The sequence below is a fragment of the Ambystoma mexicanum genome, chromosome 7p (genome assembly GCF_040938575.1).
Source record: "Ambystoma mexicanum isolate Mex_15411 chromosome 7p, UKY_AmexF1_1, whole genome shotgun sequence".
Classification (NCBI taxonomy): Eukaryota; Metazoa; Chordata; class Amphibia; order Caudata; family Ambystomatidae; genus Ambystoma; species Ambystoma mexicanum.
In genome coordinates this window covers 26,027,613-26,049,138 of record NC_090939.1, presented here as the reverse complement: position 1 = coordinate 26,049,138, position 21,526 = coordinate 26,027,613, and the positions used below count along the sequence as shown (strand labels likewise).

The 21,526-nt window shown below is 59.6% G+C and overlaps 1 protein-coding gene across 3 annotated transcripts in view; it reads right to left on the bottom strand.

The window, feature by feature from the left end:
- LOC138525640 (zinc finger protein 84-like) overlaps positions 1-9,964 on the bottom strand; it is a 125,883-nt gene extending 115,919 nt beyond the window's left edge. For all 3 annotated transcript variants that reach the window (XM_069635693.1, XM_069635691.1, XM_069635692.1), the window contains exon 1: positions 9,833-9,964. The gene's annotated coding sequence lies outside the window, so the exon portion shown is untranslated. The remainder of the gene's footprint in view (positions 1-9,832) is intronic.
- Between the last annotated feature and the right edge of the window lie 11,562 nt (positions 9,965-21,526).

The following is a 21,526-nucleotide window of genomic DNA, read 5'->3' as shown; positions in this document are numbered from 1 at the left end:
AGGAGGGGGCAGGAGCTTCCGGAGGATGGGCAGGAGTGTCCAGGGGGGAGAGCAGGAGTGGCCTGGGGGGAGAGCAGGAGAGGAGCAGCAGGAGGGGGCAGGAGCTTCCGGAGGGTGGGCAGGAGTGTCCAGGGGGGAGAGCAGGAGTGTCCAGGGGGGAGAGCAGGAGCAGCAGGAGGGGGCAGGAGCTTCCAGAGGGTGGGCAGGAGCGGCCAGGGGGGAGAGCAGGAGTGGCCAGGGGGGAGAGCAGGAGTGGCCAGGGGGGAGAGCAGGAGTGGCCAGGGGGGGGGAGTGGCCAGGGGGGGAGAAGGAGCAGCAGGAGGGGGCAAGAGCTTCCGGAGGGTGGGCAGGAGTGTCCAGGGGGAGAGCAGGAGTGGCCAGAGGGGAGGGGGAGAGGAGCAGCAGGAGGGGGCAGCATCTTCTGGAGGGTGGGCAGGAGTGTCCAGGGGGGAGAGCAGGAGTGGCCAGAGGGGAGGGGGAGAGGAGCAGCAGGAGGGGGCAGCAGCTTCCGGAGGGTGAGCAGGAGCGGCCAGGGGGGAGAGCAGGAGCGGCCAGGGGGGAGAGCAGGAGCGGCCAGGGGGGAGAGCAGGAGTGGCCAGGGGGCAGGGGGCGAGAAGGAGCAGCAGGAGGGGGCAGGAGCTTTCGGAGGGTGCGCAGGAGTGGCCAGGGGGGAGAGCAGGAGTGGCCAGGGGAGACAGAAGCGACCAGAGGGGGCGGGGCCGGCCGGGGAGGGCCAGGAGTGGTTGGGGGGGGGGGTCAGGAGTTGCGGATGGGGGGATGGGGGCGGGAGTGTCCAGGGGAGAGCAGGAGCAGCCAGGAGTGGCAGCTGTGAGGAGGGGGACAGGGTGTGGCCAGGAAAGAGCAGGAGCGGAGGAGTGGCCAGGGGGGAGAGGCAGGAGTGGCCAGGGGGGAGGGGGAGAGGAGCAGCAGGAGGGGGCAGGACCTTCCGGAGGGTGCGCAGGAGTGTCCAGGGGGGGAGAGCAGGAGTGTCCAGGGGGGAGAGCAGGAGTGGCCAGGGGGGAGAGCAGGAGCGGCCAGGGGGGAGAGCAGGAGCGGCCAGGGGGGAGAGCAGGAGCGGCCAGGGGGCGAGAAGGAGCAGCAGGAGGGGGCAGGAGCTTTCGGAGGGTGCGCAGGAGTGGCCAGGGGGGAGAGCAGGAGTGGCCAGGGGGGAGAGCAGGAGTGGCCAGGGGGAGAGCAGGAGTGGCCAGGGGGAGGGGGAGAGGAGCAGCAGGAGGGGGCAGGAGCTTCCGGAGGGTGGGCAGGAGTGTCCAGGGGGGGAGAGCAGGAGTGGCCAGGGGGGAGAGCAGGAGTGGCCAGGGGGGAGAGCAGGAGTGGCCAGGGGGCAGGGGGCGAGAAGGAGCAGCAGGAGGGGGCAGGAGCTTCCGGAGGGTGGGCAGGAGTGGCCAGGGGGGAGAGCAGGAGTGGCCAGGGGGGAGAGCAGGAGAGGAGCAGCAGGAGGGGGCAGGAGCTTTCGGAGGATGGGCAGGAGTGTCCAGGGGGGAGAGCAGGAGTGGCCTGGGGGGAGAGCAGGAGAGGAGCAGCAGGAGGGGGCAGGAGCTTCCGGAGGGTGGGCAGGAGTGTCCAGGGGGGAGAGCAGGAGTGGCCAGGGGGGAGAGCAGGAGTGGCCAGGGGGCAAGAAGGAGCAGCAGGAGGGGGCAGGAGCTTCCGGAGGATGGGCAGGAGTGTCCAGGGGGGAGAGCAGGAGTGGCCTGGGGGGAGAGCAGGAGAGGAGCAGCAGGAGGGGGCAGGAGCTTCCGGAGGGTGGGCAGGAGTGTCCAGGGGGGAGAGCAGGAGTGGCCAGGGGGGAGAGCAGGAGTGGCCAGGGGGGAGAGCAGGAGTGGCCAGGAGCTTCCGGAGGATGGGCAGGAGTGTCCAGGGGGGAGAGCAGGAGTGGCCTGGGGGGAGAGCAGGAGAGGAGCAGCAGGAGGGGGCAGGAGCTTCCGGAGGGTGGGCAGGAGTGTCCAGGGGGGAGAGCAGGAGTGGCCAGGGGGGAGAGCAGGAGTGGCCAGGGGGGAGAGCAGGAGTGGCCAGGGGGCAAGAAGGAGCAGCAGGAGGGGGCAGGAGCTTCCGGAGGATGGGCAGGAGTGTCCAGGGGGGAGAGCAGGAGTGGCCTGGGGGAGAGCAGGAGAGGAGCAGCAGGAGGGGGCAGGAGCTTCCGGAGGGTGGGCAGGAGTGTCCAGGGGGGAGAGCAGGAGTGGCCAGGGGGGAGAGCAGGAGTGGCCAGGGGGGAGAGCAGGAGCGGACAGGGGGGAGAGCAGGAGCGGCCAGGGGGGGGGGCAGGAGTGTCCAGGGGGGAGAGCAGGAGTGGCCAGGGGGGAGAGCAGGAGCTTCCAGAGGGTGGGCAGGAGCTTCCAGAGGGGAGAGCAGGAGTGGCCAGGGGGGAGAGCAGGAGTGGCCAGGGGGGAGAGCAGGAGTGGCCAGGGGGGAGAGCAGGAGTGGCCAGGGGGGAGAGCAGGAGTGGCCAGGGGGGAGAGCAGGAGTGGCCAGGGGGGAGAGCAGGAGTGGCCAGGGGGGAGAGCAGGAGTGGCCAGGGGGCGAGAAGGAGCAGCAGGAGGGGGCAGGAGCTTCCGGAGGGTGGGCAGGAGTGTCCAGGGGGGAGAGCAGGAGTGGCCAGAGGGGAGGGGGAGAGGAGCAGCAGGAGGGGGCAGCATCTTCTGGAGGGTGGGCAGGAGTGGCCAGGGGGGAGAGCAGGAGTGGCCAGGGGGGAGAGCAGGAGAGGAGCAGCAGGAGGGGGCAGGAGCTTCCGGAGGATGGGCATGAGTGTCCAGGGGGGAGAGCAGGAGTGGCCTGGGGGGAGAGCAGGAGAGGAGCAGCAGGAGGGGGCAGGAGCTTCCGGAGGGTGGGCAGGAGTGTCCAGGGGGGAGAGCAGGAGTGGCCAGGGGGGAGAGCAGGAGTGGCCAGGGGGGAAGAAGGAGCAGCAGGAGGGGGCAGGAGCTTCCGGAGGATGGGCAGGAGTGTCCAGGGGGGAGAGCAGTAGTGGCCTGGGGGGAGAGCAGGAGAGGAGCAGCAGGAGGGGGCAGGAGCTTCCGGAGGGTGGGCAGGAGTGTCCAGGGGGGAGAGCAGGAGTGGCCAGGGGGGAGAGCAGGAGTGGCCAGGGGGGAGAGCAGGAGTGGCCAGGAGCTTCCGGAGGATGGGCAGGAGTGTCCAGGGGGGAGAGCAGGAGTGGCCTGGGGGGAGAGCAGGAGAGGAGCAGCAGGAGGGGGCAGGAGCTTCCGGAGGGTGGGCAGGAGTGTCCAGGGGGGAGAGCAGGAGTGGCCAGGGGGCAAGAAGGAGCAGCAGGAGGGGGCAGGAGCTTCCGGAGGATGGGCAGGAGTGTCCAGGGGGGAGAGCAGGAGTGGCCTGGGGGAGAGCAGGAGAGGAGCAGCAGGAGGGGGCAGGAGCTTCCGGAGGGTGGGCAGGAGTGTCCAGTGGGGAGAGCAGGAGTGGCCAGGGGGGAAAGCAGGAGTGGCGGCAGGAGTGTCCAGGGGGAGAGCAGGAGTGGCCAGGGGGGAGAGCAGGAGCGGCCAGGGGGGAGAGCAGGAGCGGCCAGGGGGGAGAGCAGGAGCGGCCAGGGGGGAGAGCAGGAGCGGCCAGGGGGGAGAGCAGGAGTGGCCAGGGGGGAGAGCAGGAGTGGCCAGGGGGGAGAGCAGGAGTGGCCAGGGGGCGAGAAGGAGCAGCAGGAGGGGGCAGGAGCTTCCGGAGGGTGGGCAGGAGTGTCCAGGGGGAGAGCAGGAGTGGCCAGAGGGGAGGGGGAGAGGAGCAGCAGGAGGGGGCAGCATCTTCTGGAGGGTGGGCAGGAGTGTCCAGGGGGGAGAGCAGGAGTGGCCAGAGGGGAGGGGGAGAGGAGCAGCAGGAGGGGGCAGCAGCTTCCGGAGGGTGGGCAGGAGTGGCCAGGGGGGAGAGCAGGAGCGGCCAGGGGGAGAGCAGGAGCGGCCAGGGGGCAGGGGGCGAGAAGGAGCAGCAGGAGGGGGCAGGAGCTTTCGGAGGGTGCGCAGGAGTGGCCAGGGGGGAGAGCAGGAGTGGCCAGGGGGGAGAGCAGGAGTGGCCAGGGGGGAGAGCAGGAACTTCCGGAGGGTGGGCAGGAGTGGCCAGGGGGAGAGCAGGAGTGTCTAGGGGGAGAGCAGGAGTGGCCAGAGGGGAGGGGAAGAGGAGCAGCAGGAGGGGGCAGGAGCTTCCGGAGGGTGGGCAGGAGTGTCCAGGGGGGGAGAGCAGGAGTGTCCGGGGGGAGAGCATGAGTGGCCAGGGGGCAGGGGGCGAGAAGGAGCAGCAGGAGGGGCAGGAGCTTCCGGAGGGTGGGCAGGAGTGGCCAGGGGGGAGAGCAGGAGTGGCCAGGGGGAGAGCAGGAGAGGAGCAGCAGGAGGGGGCAGGAGCTTCCGGAGGATGGGCAGGAGTGTCCAGGGGGGAGAGCAGGAGTGGCCTGGGGGGAGAGCAGGAGAGGAGCAGCAGGAGGGGGCAGGAGCTTCCGGAGGGTGGGCAGGAGTGTCCAGGGGGGAGAGCAGGAGTGGCCAGGGGGGAGAGCAGGAGTGGCCAGGGGGGAGAGCAGGAGGGGGCAGGAGCTTCCAGAGGGTGGGCAGGAGCGGCCAGGGGGGAGAGCAGGAGTGGCCAGGGGGGAGAGCAGGAGTGGCCAGGGGGGAGAGCAGGAGTGGCCAGGGGGGAGAGCAGGAGTGGCCAGGGGGGAGAGCAGGAGTGGCCAGGGGGGGGGGGAGTGGCCAGGGGGCGAGAAGGAGCAGCAGGAGGGGGCAAGAGCTTCCGGAGGGTGGGCAGGAGTGTCCAGGGGGGAGAGCAGGAGTGGCCGGAGGGGAGGGGGAGAGGAGCAGCAGGAGGGGGCAGCATCTTCTGGAGGGTGGGCAGGAGTGTCCAGGGGGGAGAGCAGGAGTGGCCAGAGGGGAGGGGGAGAGGAGCAGCAGGAGGGGGCAGCAGCTTCCGGAGGGTGGGCAGGAGCGGCCAGGGGGGAGAGCAGGAGCGGCCAGGGGGGAGAGCAGGAGCGGCCAGGGGGAGAGCAGGAGCGGCCAGGGGGAGAGCAGGAGCGGCCAGGGGGGAGAGCAGGAGCGGCCAGGGGGGAGAGCAGGAGCGGCCAGGGGGGAGGGGGCGAGAAGGAGCAGCAGGAGGGGGCAGGAGCTTTCGGAGGGTGCGCAGGAGTGGCCAGGGGGGAGAGCAGGAGTGGCCAGGGGGGAGAGCAGGAGTGGCCAGGGGGGAGAGCAGGAGTGGCCAGGGGGGAGAGCAGGAGTGGCCAGGGGGGAGAGCAGGAGTGGCCAGGGGGGAGAGCAGGAGTGGCCAGGGGGGAGAGGGAGTGGCCAGGGGGGAGAGGGAGTGGCCAGGGGGCGAGAAGGAGCAGCAGGAGCTTCTGGAGGGTGGGCAGGAGTGTCCAGGGGGGAGAGCAGGAGTGGCCAGAGGGGAGGGGGAGAGGAGCAGCAGGAGGGGGCAGCATCTTCTGGAGGGTGGGCAGGAGTGTCCAGGGGGGAGAGCAGGAGTGGCCAGGGGGGAGAGTAGGAGAGGAGCAGCAGGAGGGGGCAGGAGCTTCCGGAGGATGGGCAGGAGTGTCCAGGGGGGAGAGCAGGAGTGGCCTGGGGGGAGAGCAGGAGAGGAGCAGCAGGAGGGGGCAGGAGCTTCCGGAGGGTGGGCAGGAGTGTCCAGGGGGGAGAGCAGGAGTGGCCAGGGGGGAGAGCAGGAGTGGCCAGGGGGGAGAGCAGTAGCAGCAGGAAGGGGCAGGAGCTTCCGGAGGATGGGCAGGAGTGTCCAGGGGGGAGAGCAGGAGTGGCCTGGGGGGAGAGCAGGAGAGGAGCAGCAGGAGGGGGCAGGAGCTTCCGGAGGGTGGGCAGGAGTGTCCAGGGGGGAGAGCAGGAGTGTCCAGGGGGGAGAGCAGGAGTGGCCAGGGGGGAGAGCAGGAGCAGCAGGAGGGGGCAGGAGCTTCCAGAGGGTGGGCAGGAGCGGCCAGGGGGGAGAGCAGGAGTGGCCAGGGGGGAGAGCAGGAGTGGCCAGGGGGGAGAGCAGGAGTGGCCAGGGGGGAGAGCAGGAGTGGCCAGGGGGGAGAGCAGGAGTGGCCAGGGGGGAGAGCAGGAGTGGTCAGGGGGGGGGAGTGGCCAGGGGGCGAGAAGGAGCAGCAGGAGGGGGCAAGAGCTTCCGGAGGGTGGGCAGGAGTGTCCAGGGGGGAGAGCAGGAGTGGCCAGAGGGGAGGGGGAGAGGAGCAGCAGGAGGGGGCAGCATCTTCTGGAGGGTGGGCAGGAGTGTCCAGGGGGGAGAGCAGGAGTGGCCAGAGGGGAGGGGGAAGAGGAGCAGCAGGAGGGGGCAGCAGCTTCCGGAGGGTGGGCAGGAGCGGCCAGGGGGGAGAGCAGGAGCGGCCAGGGGGGAGAGCAGGAGCGGCCAGGGGGGAGAGCAGGAGTGGCCAGGGGGCAGGGGGCGAGAAGGAGCAGCAGGAGGGGGCAGGAGCTTTCGGAGGGTGCGCAGGAGTGGCCAGGGGGGAGAGCAGGAGTGGCCAGGGGGGAGAGCAGGATTGGCCAGGGGGGAGAGCAGGAGTGGCCAGGGGGGAGAGCAGGAGTGGCCAGGGGGGAGAGCAGGAGTGGCCAGGGGGGAGAGCAGGAGTGGCCAGGGGGGAGAGCAGGAGTGGCCAGGGGGCGAGAAGGAGCAGCAGGAGGGGGCAGGAGCTTCTGGAGGGTGGGCAGGAGTGTCCAGGGGGGAGAGCAGGAGTGGCCAGAGGGGAGGGGGAGAGGAGCAGCAGGAGGGGGCAGCATCTTCTGGAGGGTGGGCAGGAGTGTCCAGGGGGGAGAGCAGGAGTGGACAGGGGGGAGAGCAGGAGTGGCCAGGGGGCAAGAAGGAGCAGCAGGAAGGGGCAGGAGCTTCCGGAGGATGGGCAGGAGTGTCCAGGGGGGGAGAGCAGGAGTGGCCTGGGGGGAGAGCAGGAGAGGAGCAGCAGGAGCTTCCGGAGGGTGGGCAGGAGTGTCCAGGGGGGAGAGCAGGAGTGGCCAGGGGGGAGAGCAGGAGTGGCCAGGGGGGAGAGCAGGAGTGGCCAGGAGCTTCCGGAGGATGGGCAGGAGTGTCCAGGGGGGAGAGCAGGAGTGGCCTGGGGGGAGAGCAGGAGAGGAGCAGCAGGAGGGGGCAGGAGCTTCCGGAGGGTGGGCAGGAGTGGCCAGGGGGGAGAGCAGGAGTGGCCAGGGGGGAGAGCAGGAGCAGCAGGAGCTTCCGGAGGATGGGCAGGAGTGTCCAGGGGGGAGAGCAGGAGTGGCCTGGGGGAGAGCAGGAGAGGAGCAGCAGGAGGGGGCAGGAGCTTCCGGAGGGTGGGCAGGAGTGTCCAGGGGGGAGAGCAGGAGTGGCCAGGGGGGAGAGCAGGAGTGGCCAGGGGGGAGAGCAGGAGCAGCAGGAGGGGGGGCAGGAGTGGCCAGGGGGGAGAGCAGGAGTGGCCAGGGGAGGGGGCAGGAGTGGCCAGGGGGGAGAGCAGGAGTGGCCAGGGGGGAGAGCAGGAGTGGCCAGGGGGGAGAGCAGGAGTGGCCAGGGGGGAGAGCAGGAGTGGCCAGGGGGGAGAGCAGGAGTGGCCAGGGGGGAGAGCAGGAGTGGCCAGGGGGCGAGAAGGAGCAGCAGGAGGGGGCAGGGGCTTCCGGAGGGTGGGCAGGAGTGTCCAGGGGGGAGAGCAGGAGTGGCCAGAGGGGAGGGGGAGAGGAGCAGCAGGAGGGGGCAGCATCTTCTGGAGGGTTGGCAGGAGTGTCCAGGGGGGAGAGCAGGAGTGGCCAGAGGGGAGGGGGAGAGGAGCAGCAGGAGGGGGCAGCAGCTTCCGGAGGGTGGGCAGGAGTGGCCAGGGGGGAGAGCAGGAGTGGCCAGGGGGGAGAGCAGGAGCGGCCAGGGGGCAGGGGGCGAGAAGGAGCAGCAGGAGGGGGCAGGGGGCGAGAAGGAGCAGCAGGAGGGGGCAGGAGCTTTCGGAGGGTGCGCAGGAGTGGCCAGGGGGGAGAGCAGGAGTGGCCAGGGGGGAGAGCAGGAGTGGCCAGGGGGGAGAGCAGGAGTGGCCAGGGGGGAGAGCAGGAGCTTCCGGAGGGTGGGCAGGAGTGGCCAGGGGGAGAGCAGGAGTGTCTAGGGGGAGAGCAGGAGTGGCCAGAGGGGAGGGGAAGAGGAGCAGCAGGAGGGGGCAGGAGCTTCCGGAGGGTGGGCAGGAGTGTCCAGGGGGGGGAGAGCAGGAGTGTCCAGGGGGGGGAGAGCAGGAGTGGCCAGGGGGCGAGAAGGAGCAGCAGGAGGGGGCAGGAGCTTCCGGAGGGTGGGCAGGAGTGGCCAGGGGGGAGAGCAGGAGTGGCCAGGGGGGAGAGCAGGAGAGGAGCAGCAGGAGGGGGCAGGAGCTTCCGGAGGATGGGCAGGAGTGTCCAGGGGGGAGAGCAGGAGTGGCCTGGGGGGAGAGCAGGAGAGGAGCAGCAGGAGGGGGCAGGAGCTTCCGGAGGGTGGGCAGGAGTGTCCAGGGGGGAGAGCAGGAGTGTCCAGGGGGGAGAGCAGGAGTGGCCAGGGGGCGAGAAGGAGCAGCAGGAGGGGGCAGGAGCTTCCAGAGGGTGGGCAGGAGTGGCCAGGGGGGAGAGCAGGAGTGGCCAGGGGGGAGAGCAGGAGTGGCCAGGGGGGAGAGGCAGGAGTGGTCAGGGGGGAGAGGCAGGAGTGGTCAGGGGGGAGAGGCAGGAGTGGTCAGGGGGGAGAGGCAGGAGTGGCCAGGGGGGAGAGGCAGGAGTGGCCAGGGGGAGAGGCAGGAGTGGCCAGGGGGGAGAGGCAGGAGCAGCAGGAGGGGGGGGGCAGGAGTGGCCAGGGGGGAGAGGCAGGAGTGTCTAGGGGGGAGAGGCAGGAGTGTCTAGGGGGGAGAGGCAGGAGTGTCTAGGGGGGAGAGGCAGGAGTGTCCCGGGGGGAGAGGCAGGAGTGGCCAGGGGGGAGAGGCAGGAGTGGCCAGGGGGGAGAGGCAGGAGTGGGGGGGAGCAGGAGTGTCCAGGGGGGAGAGCAGGAGAGGAGCAGCAGGAGGGGGCAGGAGCTTCCGGAGGGGGGGCAGGAGTGTCCAGGGGGGAGAGCAGGAGTGTCCAGGGAGGAGAGCAGGAGTGGCCAGAGGGAGAGAGAAGGAGCAGCAGGAGCTTCTGGAGGGTGGGCAGGAGTGGGCAGGGGGCGAGAAGGAGCAGCAGGAGGGGGCAGGACCTTCCGGAGGGTGCGCAGGAGTGGCCAGGGGGGAGAGCAGGAGTGGCCCGGGGGGAGAGGCAGGAGTGTCCCGGGGGGAGAGGCAGGAGTGTCCCGGGGGGAGAGGCAGGAGTGGCCAGGGGGGAGAGGCAGGATAGGAGCAGCAGGAGCTTCTGGAGGGTGGGCAGGAGTGGCCAGGGGGGAGAGGCAGGAGTGTCCCGGGGGGAGAGCAGGAGTGGCCAGGGGGGAGAGGCAGGAGTGGCCAGGGGGGAGAGGCAGGAGTGGCCAGGGGGGAGAGGCAGGAGTGGCCAGGGGGGAGAGGCAGGAGTGGCCAGGGGGGGAGAGGCAGGAGTGGCCAGGGGGGGAGAGGCAGGAGTGGCCAGGGGGGGAGAGGCAGGAGTGGCCAGGGGGGAGAGGCAGGAGTGGCCAGGGGGGAGAGGCAGGAGTGGCCAGGGGGGAGAGGCAGGAGTGGCCAGGGGGGAGAGGCAGGAGTGTCTAGGGGGGAGAGGCAGGAGTGGCCAGGGGGGAGAGGCAGGAGTGGCCAGGGGGGAGAGGCAGGAGTGGCCAGGGGGGAGGGGGAGAGAAGGAGCAGCAGGAGGGGGGCAGGAGTGCGAGCATATGAGGAAGAGGCTTGTGGGGCACACACGCTCCGTCCTAACCCTTGGGGAACGCGAAGGGGATATATTCGCCCAGAACTCAGAATAAACGCTAGAATGGGGAATATTAAACCTCTCACCTCCGACTCCTGGAGAGGGAGCGCCCGGGTCTCTGACCCCCCAGAATAGTACTCCCAGTGCTGCGCATGCGTAGAATTCCACTCCCAGTGCTACGCATGCGCCTAGGCTATGAGCCGGCTCTCCGCCCTGCGCCTGCTCAAAAGTCGAGTACCGGCTACTGCGTATGCTCATAGCCCGCGAGAGGCGTATAGCCACTCTGCGCATGCTCCTAGTTCATGAGCTCACGCTCCACTCTGCGCATGCGTGTGCTTTCCTAGGGCGGCTGTCCATCAGCAATGACCAATCAGGACGTGTAATACACAGGAGTGCACTCATGTGCAAATTTAATGACGTCACGTTAATGGACATCACTTTACAATTCACCCCCCAATATACATCACTTTACAATTCACCCCCCAGCACTTGTGTTCTCCCCATTTCCACGTTTACATAGCTCTCAACTCACACGCTTTTGGCGGGTGTCACCCGCCTTCTAAACAGCTGACTCACCCGCCAAGCCTCATGCATGCCCATTCATTTCAATGGGCCTCTCACCCGCCAAAAATAAAATCGGGTGTTTACACCCGCCTTTGTGACACAAATGGTTGAGAGCTATGCGTTTATGGTAACATTAGTGCTAAAGGCATGGCTTTAAGTGGGCCGGGGCTCTGCCCCAGCAGGCTTTGAAATTTCGTTTTGAGGCAGGGCCCTACCGGGGCCCACTAATCTCCCCTGCCCGCCCCGGCCATTACACGAAAAGGATTTCTTTCTGAAGACTGAAGCTCTCGCTCGTGTGTGAAAGCTTCAGGCTTCAGAAAAAAATGCCATTCAGCCATAATGGTGGCGCTGCACCTGCGAGGCATCCCTTTAAGCAGGAGATGCCCGTGGGCCGGCATCACCATTATGGAGAAAACGTGAGGCCGCTGAAACCGGAGGCCGTTTTCCTGAAGACAAACTCCTGCGAGTTTCAGTCTTCAGGAAAACGGCCTCAGCTTCCAGCGGCCTCCCATTTTCAGCCTTAATGGTGATGGTGCCCCTCCCCAGCTGGCGAGGGCCAGCACCAACATTAAGGCTGAATAGGCGAGGCACTGTCACCTGCCAGGCAATCCTATAGAAAAAAAATGCAGAGATCAGCACCCTCTCCTGCATGGGGAGAGGGTGCTGATCTCTACAAAAGGATGCCTGACAGCGGTGCCAGTGGCCCATTGAGCCGGGGCTCGTCAGGGGGCGTGGCCTAACGGGTCAGCAGGACCCCCACCATTAGGCCACGCTCCCTTGATGATCCCTGGCTCATTTTGTAGTGCCACTTAAGGCACTGGATAGACATTGTGCACACACACGTGCCACACAAAACTACACTGCCAGCCTGTAGGACTGTTCTGCACACAGGGCACTGACCAGTTAGATTAGAAGCATCAAGGGTCTGTGCAGCAAGAGCCCTGCACCCCCATATTCTGCATCTGTATTTACATCACCAACATAACATTACAAGAAAGGTGTTTTATCAGACTTTGATAAACTTACTGTAGAAAAGTGCATTCATTCAGTTGTGCCTCAGATGCTCCAAAGAGTAGCCATGGGTCTGTTCTACCTGGAAATGCTACTTCAATAATTGCCATAACGTATCTCCATGGCAGACACCCGGCTGGGGTGCAAGGGACTATTTAATTAGTGTATTCATCAGGGGACCGGCATGGGAGCAGCCTGTCCCTGTGTGTGCACCCCACCCCGATTGCGCTCCATGGAGCACGCCGACAGGACGGGATACACTACTACACAAGCACATTGATGGTAGTGACATTAACACAAGTTTCTTTCTGTAAGCAAGAGACAAACAACGTTCTGGTGTGCAATACATACATACTCTCATTGCACATATAGCAACTCTAAAGTCTAGCAAACAATATGAGAAAAGATTGTATGTAGAAATAATTGCAAACTGTATCACTTCCAGGGTCTGCCGATTTTGATAGATACTTGTGAGATTAAACATTTGCCCAGGATTACACACTTTGGTTAAGTGGTAAAACCAGGATTTGGGCCCAGTGTGCGATGTAAGCAGCATTTGATCAAATATCTTCCCACCTTTAGTTCATGTCATTTTTTGTTAAGTTTGGGGGTTGAACATCTTAAATAACAATCAATTGTATTGCAATGTTGTCATAAAAACATGTGAGAGCAAAAGAATATGATTATAGCTTTTATTGTCTTCCTCCGAAATGGCAAATTCCAGTAGCAGCCTGGACACACACGTGAATCTAAACAACCTCTTTGGGCGTGTAAACCTGTATCCACAGTGAAATAAAAGGCACTGCAGTGTGAGGGCGTCATCAGGGGGCATTATTACACACAGCGTGCAATCATATGTGGCCCTCCTATCATCAGCCAGCATTTGCACATCCTAGGGGGCAACAGTCCTTCCCCAAGCAGTGGGCGCCTGGACCAGCAACCTTTACTAGCTCTTTCTGTCATGCTTTGATAAAACAAAGCCAGACGTGCCAACATTCCAACTCACCTGGGTTGCACATTTTCCCATAGGGATGCATTGGGGCTAGAAGTATTTTAGGCAGGAGAACGTGAAAAATATCAATATTTTTTCACAAAAAGTCGGGGGTCTCCCGCCTAAATCGGGAGGGTTGGCATGTATGCAAACCAACCTCAGAGGGAGCAGCTGTGCCTCCCACATGTGTGCACTCTCACAAGAAAAAGTGTGCAGTTCAGCTGGGAAGGAATAAGAGAAAGTATCCCTCTGCAGAGGAGGTAAGTCTGGACCTTTAACAGTCCTGGGCAGGTTCTGTGCGAAACGCAAGACCCAACTCACTAAATTGGTACAGTCCCGCAAAATACAGGATGGTTGGCCACCCTAAATGAGAATCGATAAAAACAGGCTCTTTATCTGCAATGCCATGTCATACTTAAGCAATATGCCCCGAGCAACGGGAGCATTACTGAGTCAGTTAATGCCCCGGGGCATTACCAGACTCGGTAATGCCCCCACTGCGAGGGGGATATTGCTATTAGTATCCCGGGCCGCAAGACCAGGGTACTAAAAGCATCTTTTTCTGTCTTGAAATGCTGCAGCATTTGGGAACAGAAAAAAAAATGACAAAGAAAATGGCTGCCGGGAAAGAGAAAACAGAGTCTGTTTTCCCTTTCCATGGCGGCCACCTGGAGAAGAAATCTGAAGGTAAGTGGGGTTGGGAGCGTGGGGGAGGACAAAAAAATACCTGAATCTCCAGCGGGGGAGGAAGGCAGCCTCCAGCCATGTGCATACATGCCAACATTCTGTGACCAAAAATCTGTAGGAATCTTAAAGTTTCAAAAATATTGAAAAAAATCGGTATTTGTTGCCACTAAATCGGTAGAACTGCTTAAAAAGCGGTATTCTACTGCCTAAATCGGTAGGGTTGGCAAGTATGTAGCAGGTGCCGGAGAGAGGGGCGCTGCGTTGTGGAGCTACACTGAAGAAATAGCATAAGACACTTGCGGGCGGGTGGAAGTGGCGAGACTCGCGCAGGGCAGGGCTGAAACGTGCGATTTCCCCCCGGCTCCTGGCGCGAGCTCACACCTGCCAGAACTCATTGGGAGGAGTGGCTCGCCATTGCTTTAGCGGCTCGCCCCAGCATGTAGATGACTGGCCCCGGGGGGAGCTGAGGTACAGTGAACCATGTGGCTGTTGATATCCAGAAGTGGTGGACCGGATCTCACGGGCACCTCTGGCAGTCTGAGGAGGTTGCACTGGCGCACTGGTCTGCTAACTGCTGCCAGTAAGAACACACCATTACAAAAGCAGCAGCTTGGACACATCCCCACTGAAGAATATTCCTCGGATTCTGTGTACTTGCTCACCCTGCAGCCATGGCTGAACAGGCTCCTAAATCCAGACCAAAAAACAAAACAAAAAATTATTAAAAAAAATAATAATAAATCGGTATTTGTTGCCACTAAATCGGTAGGTGGTAGGACTGCTTAAAAAGCGGTATCCCACCGCCTAAATCGGTAGGGTTGGCAAGTATGCGCGTGGAGGCTCGGAGTGGGGATGACCCTGCTTCGAGCCTCCTCATTGGCTGAAGGGCTGCCACGCCCCCCACCGGGTACAATGGCGTGCAATTCCGTCTGAGGGATTCCCGGCCAGGTAATGCCCCAGCGAGAGCCAATCAGAATGTTTCTTACATTCTGGTTGACTCTTGCCGGGTACTAATTGTATTTATCCATATAAAGAAATATCACCATTGAAAAGAATTCACCCATTATCCAGTGTGGATAACAGTGCAGAATGAAACAGCTCTGGTGTGGCCATCTCTTGTGCACCCTCTCCTAAAAAAGCCACCTGTAGACCCTTCTTGCCCAGCTATCGCCCTGTACCACCCCTTTTTTGGGCACACTCTTGGAGAAGCTGGTTATCGCCCAACTGACCTGCTCTCAAACCTGGACTCAAACACTCCCTCTGTTCTTATCCTCCTTGATCTCTCTTCTGCCATTGACACAGTCAGCAACTGCATCCTCATAAATCATTTCCTTGATACCCTAGGCATCATGGACAGGGCACTGGCACGGCTGACCTCCTTCCTTTCAGACAGACCATCCCAAGTGCAAATGGCTCTTTTTCTCTCCTCCACCTCACTCTCTACCTGTGGCGTCCCTCAGGGCTCTATCCTATCACCATGGCTCTTCAAAATCTAGCTAGCCCCTCTGGCCCGCTTGATCCCCACCTACTCCCCTCATTTCCAGTGTTATGCAGACGGCACATAGTTCTCCTTTAAGCTGCCACCCTCTACCTCCTCTCTCCACTCTCTCATACCTGACTGTTGGACTGCGATTCAGACATGGTGCTCTGCCAATGATCTCTGCCTTAATGCCAGTAAGACTAGCTCCTTCTAATTGGGATGCCTGCTCCTTGTTTCCCCCCACTCTCTGGCCACCCTCCTTGGGCACCCTCCCCTCACCCACCGTGAGGCAAAAAACTTTGGGATCATCTTTGACTCCTCTCTCTCTTTCTCTCACACATAAAAGGCCTTGCCAAGAAGTCCAACTTTTAGCTTCACCTACTCAAAGACATTCTACCTTTCCTCACCTTTCCCCAGAAGTTCAACGTCTCCAGAGCCCTGATTCTCTCTAGGCTGGACTACTGCAACAGCCTCTTCCTCAATCTGCCTCTTTCCTCCCTTCATCCCCTTCAACTAATCCAGAATAGGACTGCAAGACTTATCCTTGGCTACCGCCCAGAGACCACATCTCTCCAGCCCTAACATTTCTCCACTGGCTCCCGGTGACCGCAGGGATCAAATTCAAGACCATTCCACAAGGCTGCCTGTGGCCTGGGACCTCTCTACATCGAGCTTTCCTCCCTAAATTCCTCCCAGCTAGATTACTTCGGTCCTCTGGCTCCAACTCTCGGCAGGTCAAACAGTTCTCCAAGCAGAGATTGGGAGGTAAATCCCTTTCCTCGGCTGGTTCCTGACTCTAGAACGACCTCCCTGCCCCTCTCAGACTTCAGCCAGATCTTCTTCAAAGTCATACAGGAGTCACACCACCCCCCTACCAGTCTTCCCAGCATCCCTTGCCAGAACCTGCCCTCCGGCACCCTTCCCCAGACTAGGCCTAACCTGGTCCACCTTGTCCACTGCACTCATCCCCCCTTCCCCTCTTGAGCACCCCACTCCTGCACTTCTCCCTCTCCCCACCTGCACTTATTTATTTATTTCATTTGATTTATTTATCATTCTTGTAACGCGCTAAAACGCCTGTGGGCCTCAAAGCGCACATAGTTCCGTAGTTACGTACAAGACTTAAGACATAAAGAGCAGGATCCGCATGGAGGAAAGGCCAACCTAAGATTTAATCAGGAGCTAAATTAAAGGGAAATGTCTTAACACCCTTTTAAAGGAGGTGAGTGAATGTTCCTGCCCGAGATGAAGGGGTAACTTGTTCCAGGCTGATGGTGCTTGTACATCAAATGTTGTACCACCAAATCTCGTAAGCTTGAATCTTGGCTGTGTACGTTTTGTAGTATCAAAGAGCGTAGGGGATGTCTGGACATCAGAGGAGTCAGCCGATCGCATAGATGTTGCGCAGAGTCCTTGTTAGAACATCTATAGGTCAATGATTTGATTTGATTTCATTTGATTATTATATCGCTCTTAACTGTATCCGGGCACTGATGGATAAAAGTCCTCAAGTGAGGTACTGAACAGGTCAGGAACACATGCAATCCCTGAGCTCAGTGGTCGAAGTGGGCGGGAGCGGTCGGGAGCGGTGCTTCTATACTTCTTTTAAATAGGTTTTACCGTTCTTATACTTTTATTTTAAAAAGAAACCGTTCCGGAACGGTTTCGTTTTAAAATAAAGGTGTAGGAACACATTGAAACTTGCACTTGCAGTGCACTGCACTGGACGTTCCCTTAAACATCAGGCACATGTGTTTTGGGGTTTGTATTGTGCATAGGAGGGGGTGCATCAATGGGGTTTGTGGGGAGCGGTGCAGGCCAGTAGGGAACATAGTTCCACTACTTCTTTTCATACACTTCGACCACTGCCTGAGCTAAAATAGTCTAATTAAACAAGTGGGTTTTTAAGGCCCTCCTAAACTGGACCAATGACTGACAAGCTCTGATCTCCATTGGGAGATTGTAATTTCAAATCTCCTATCCCCTCTGGAGACACATTTAGAGCGTGGTAACCTCAGCAAAAGCTTGTCTCCTGAGTGCAATGCTCTAGCAGTATAGTAACAACGGACCTTCACACTGAGATACTCTGGGGCAAGCCCATTAATGCATTTGTAGATCAAACAGGCTACTCTGAATTTGATTCGGTCCTCAACCGCCAGCCAGTACAGGGATCTACGAAGCGATGAAAACTGGTCCCATTTTCCCAGCTGCCCCACCGATCTGACCGCTGCATTCTGCACTTTCTTCAGTCTGTATATCTGCTTAGTTGGTATGCCTGCCACCAGGCTGTTGTAATAGTCCAGGCAGGTGTTCGTCATGGCCCCTACAACCCCTGCATGATCTTCTGATGGTAGGAAGGGAAGTACATTCCTCGGTATTTGCAGGGAGTAGTACACTGACTTGACCTTAGCCCCCATCTGGGCTTCACTACTGAGATTCTGCTGCCAGACACAGCCCAAGTTTTTAATATTTTGGAGCAAATTGTAGCCTCTCACCAAGAATACGCGGGGAGAATAATTGCTTCTCATCTGTAACTCTCCCCTTGGGCCCAAACAGAATAATATTGGTCTTTGCTGCATTGAGTTGTAGTTGGTTATCGGTCATCCACTTATCAATGTCAGCCATACACTGATAACACTCCTAAGCGGGTCTTCAATGTTATTTGCATCAATATAGGTTTGAGTGTCATTGTGGTATGAGTGAAAGCTCAACTCGTGACTCCTGAAAAGACTAGAGGGGTGTTATCTGTACTCCTTCCCTCTATATGGCAGAGTAGAAGCACAGAGAACCCCAGACAAGATTCTCTATAGGGTAGCAGTGGACGAGCAACCAAGGCTTAAGCTCTCAGGAGGTGATGCAGGCTGGTTCCTAAGTACAGTATAGTCTCCAAGCCCCCACAAAGGAATGTCCAAACACTGTTATGTGCTAGCACAGTTCTTTATATAAATAAGGTTCAAGATATATACATCAATTAATAACACATGTTGTACTTTGGCAAATCTAATATGGCAAATGTATACAACGGGCCTAATTATAAGGTTGGTGGTCCAGTAAAATCGATGCTGGTTTAGCGTACTGGCTTTGTTTACCTGACCGGAGTATTATGAGCAGCGATGATGATGTCACCGGCATCGGCAGCGACCAGCTGTGACCGGGCCCTTCCTTGCCAGTATTAGCGCCTACACGCGGCAGCCGTGCCAGTGACACCAGCATTCCGCAGTTAAGTGACATTAAGAGGTGCACGGACATGCAATTACCGGCATGGAGATGCCGGTAATAACGGATACAATGATGCCGTTAACACTGGCATCGCAGTGCAGCCGTTAAGATGAATCTGGTGTGTTGAAATCTGCCACAGGTGCACAGAATCAGCACATGTGGAGGCAATGGAGTCTGGCACAGCACAAAAATAGCACTCCCACACACCACACCCCTCCCAAATCCACAATGCTACCATTAGCACTTGTAGTACTGGAGCTGGAGGATATGCCTGTACTGCTACTCTTTGAGGAGGCAGAGAGGCAGAGAATGCAGCAGAGGCGCAGGAGGACAAGGAGGGTAAGACTGGGCCAGCACACACCAATAGTGCAGGTAGTTGGACCTCACAGGTAGCCACCAATCCCTCCCCTAAGGGCCAGTCCATTCAACCTAACCCCTGCACAGATCCACACCTTGTAGCAGTCGGACAGGCACACCATCACCCGGTGAGCCTCATCAATATCTGAACAGCCATCCCCCTTGCTAAAGGTATTATCTGTGCTACACTTCCTTGCCACAGGCACTTACCAGCAGACAGTGGGGCAGCTGCATGGAATCTCAAAGCCCTGTTTCTCCCGTGTGCTCAACCAGGTGGTAGATGCACTCCTGAAGCACGCAAGGAACCACATCAAGTTACCATGGACTGCGGAGGAGGTGAATGTAACCAAAATAGCATTCCATGCACAGGGAGTCATGCCAAATGTAATTGGTACCCTCGACTGTACCCATGTGGAGCTGGTTGTCCGGCATGCTGTGGAGGTAGTGTACCGCAACAGGAAGCTCTACCATTCCCTGAATGTCCAGATGGTGTGCAATGTATGCAAAATCATCACGCATTGCTGTGCAAGTTTCCCTGGCTCCACACATGATGCCATGGTGCTGCACAACTGCACGCTTCCCTGATACATGGCATGACACGCTGCACAATGTACCTGGCTGCTGGGTGAGCCTCAACACAGGGCCACAAGGGGTGTTGATTGGGGGGTGGAACCACAAGCATAGGCAATGTGTCTGTTGGCTGGGCCATGAGGGGTGTTGATTGGGGGGGGGATCACAAGCATAGGAAACCTGTCTGCTGGCTGGGCCATGAGGGGTGTTGATTGTGGGGGGGATCACAAGCATAGGCAACCTGTCTGCTGGCTGGGCCATGAGGGGTGTTGATTGGGGGGGGGGGGTCACAAGCATAGGAAACCTGTCTGCTGGCTGGGCCATGAGGGGTGTTGATTGGGGGGGGGGTCACAAGCATAGGAAACCTGTCTGCTGGCTGGGCCATGAGGGGTGTTGATTGGGGGGGAATCACAAGCATAGGCAACGTGTCTGCTGGCTGGGCCATGAGGGGTGTTGATTGTGGGGGGGATCACAAGCATAGACAACGTGTCTGCTGGCTGGGCCATGAGGGGTGTTGATTGGGGGGGGAATCACAAGCATAGACAACCTGTCTGCTGGCTGGGCCATGAGGGGTGTTGATTGTGGGGGGGATCACAAGCATAGACAACGTGTCTGCTGGCTGGGCCATGAGGGGTGTTGATTGGGGGGGAATCACAAGCATAGGCAACGTGTCTGCTGGCTGGGCCATGAGGGGTGTTGATTGGGGGGGGAATCACAAGCATAGACAACGTGTCTGCTGGCTGGGCCATTGGGGGCTAGGAACATAGCACAGGATTGCATACATGAGGAGCACAAGCGCACACCACATGCATGAATACATAACAACTCCTGAAAATAGTCGTAAGAATGACCATGAATAAAATGAAGTGCAGATAGATTGTGTCGGGAAATAGAAGGCAAAGTCGGATGAGGAATCAGACCTAGATACCTCTACATCCCCAACCTGCACGATAACAAATCACACACATAGAATGGAACAAGACCACACACAGCGTCCTAGGTGCCTAAAACGGTGACCCTAGTAAATTTAACAGAATGTGAAACACAGCCAATGGATGCAGATGTGGCATGCCTACACATCTGTGCGTGCATTCAAGCAACATACACAGTGCTCACACCAGCACATTCTTCTGGAACATCATAAAACATGAACCACAGGTACCACAATGCACCACCCGGCAGTCACAATGCATGAAATACATGATCTCAGCAAAGGAAATCACAAGTAATGCAGCCATGCCTGAGCTAAATCCAACTGCCACACAGAGAAATCTCACTCACTGCACTCAGTCCACAGTTACACCGCAGATCAGTATGCTTGTCATGTCACCTTAAGGGGCACCTCCAAGTACAATGGATCAAGTATGGAAACCTGACCCACATACGGCTGTCAGGCATTCTCGCTCTCATCTGTTACGCTCACCTGGTCTCTGCAGAGGCGTTGGGACCCGGTTGCAGCCCTCCCGGGGTGCGGTCGCTCAGGTCCGACTTCGCCCTCTGTGCTTATATGGTGACTGGTGGTAATAGGTGATGCTGCTCGGGACTGCTCCTGTTGATTAGTTTTGGCGAGCACTCCGTCCTGCTGCTTCTGGCAGGGGCGCTTGTGTGATCTGGACCGAGTTCCTTCACTGGTCCCTTGCATGTGGTGGTCCAGTCCTGCTGCGACTAAGCCACTATACTTCAGGTAAGTGTTCCTGTTTGCCTTTGTCTTTCCTTGTCTGTTTTTGTTGTATTGTAAAGTTTGTTGTCTTGTATTGCTGTCCGTTCCACTTTTGATGTTTGCTCTTTTGCTTTCTTCCCTTGCAGGTGATGTTGCCGGCCCGGCAGAAGCTGTGGAGCTCGAGGCAGCAGCCGGAGGGAATGAGGAACAAAGCGGCAGTGGTACAGTAGCTGGTTAAGTTGTTAACTAGGGGGCGCACAGGGTCCAAATGCAGTGCGGCCCTAGGACAGATGTCCTTGTCTTTCTTCTTCACAGGATCCGAATTTGTGGATGCGGAGTGCGGCGCTGCATCATCGGGATCAGGATCACTGGATGTCAGGAGATGAGGCTGCAGATGAAGCGATGAAGCACCAGTTTGCTGGAGGTGAGTATGTAGGAGAACACCTGATTCCAAAGGTAAGTAAACTGGTCCAAGCGGCGGTGAGCGTCACGTTGCACGCGAGTGCACAGTAACGCGAAGCACTGACCTTAAGGATGGAGCAGCTTATATAGCTGAGCTTCTGAAGCCATGCACACAAGGTTCAGCCTGCCTGCCACACCCGATGAGTCAGCACATGAGGATGTTCTCTAGAATAAAGTCTTTCAGCTCCTGGAACGTTCTTGTAAAATAAAAGCACTCCTGCACTGAAATAAAGTAAAAGCACTCCTGCACTGAAATAAAGTGTTCCTACTCACATCTATATATGAGCCTGGCGCCAAAGGCGCCAGGACTGAGTCCAACCAGGGCCCCTGCGTTTATGGGTCCCAAAGGGGCATAAGTGAGTCAAGTGACCCATTGCCCCTATCACTAGATGGTGTGGTTTTTGTGTTCTGGGGCCTGTGGCCATGACAGCACCCCCCCTCAAGGGCCCTCTCATGGGTGGTTTCCCCCCTGGCCCTGATTTAGTGGGGTTATTGTGGTGGAACTGCCTGATTAATCGTGGAGCGTGGACATGCTCACTGGGTTCCCATGTCCGATCTTGGGGTCCATATCCTTTCCAGTCTATAAGGTAGTATAACTTGGACCGGACCATCTAAGAGTCTAGGATCCTTTTGACTTCGTATTCTGGTTCTCCTTCAACTATTTCGGGATCGGGTGGAGTATCGACCCGCGTACCTGGTCTCAATGGTTTTAGGGGAGACATGAAACACCAGGTGGACCTGCATGTGGGACGGTAATTCTAATTTCATGGCCGCAGGGT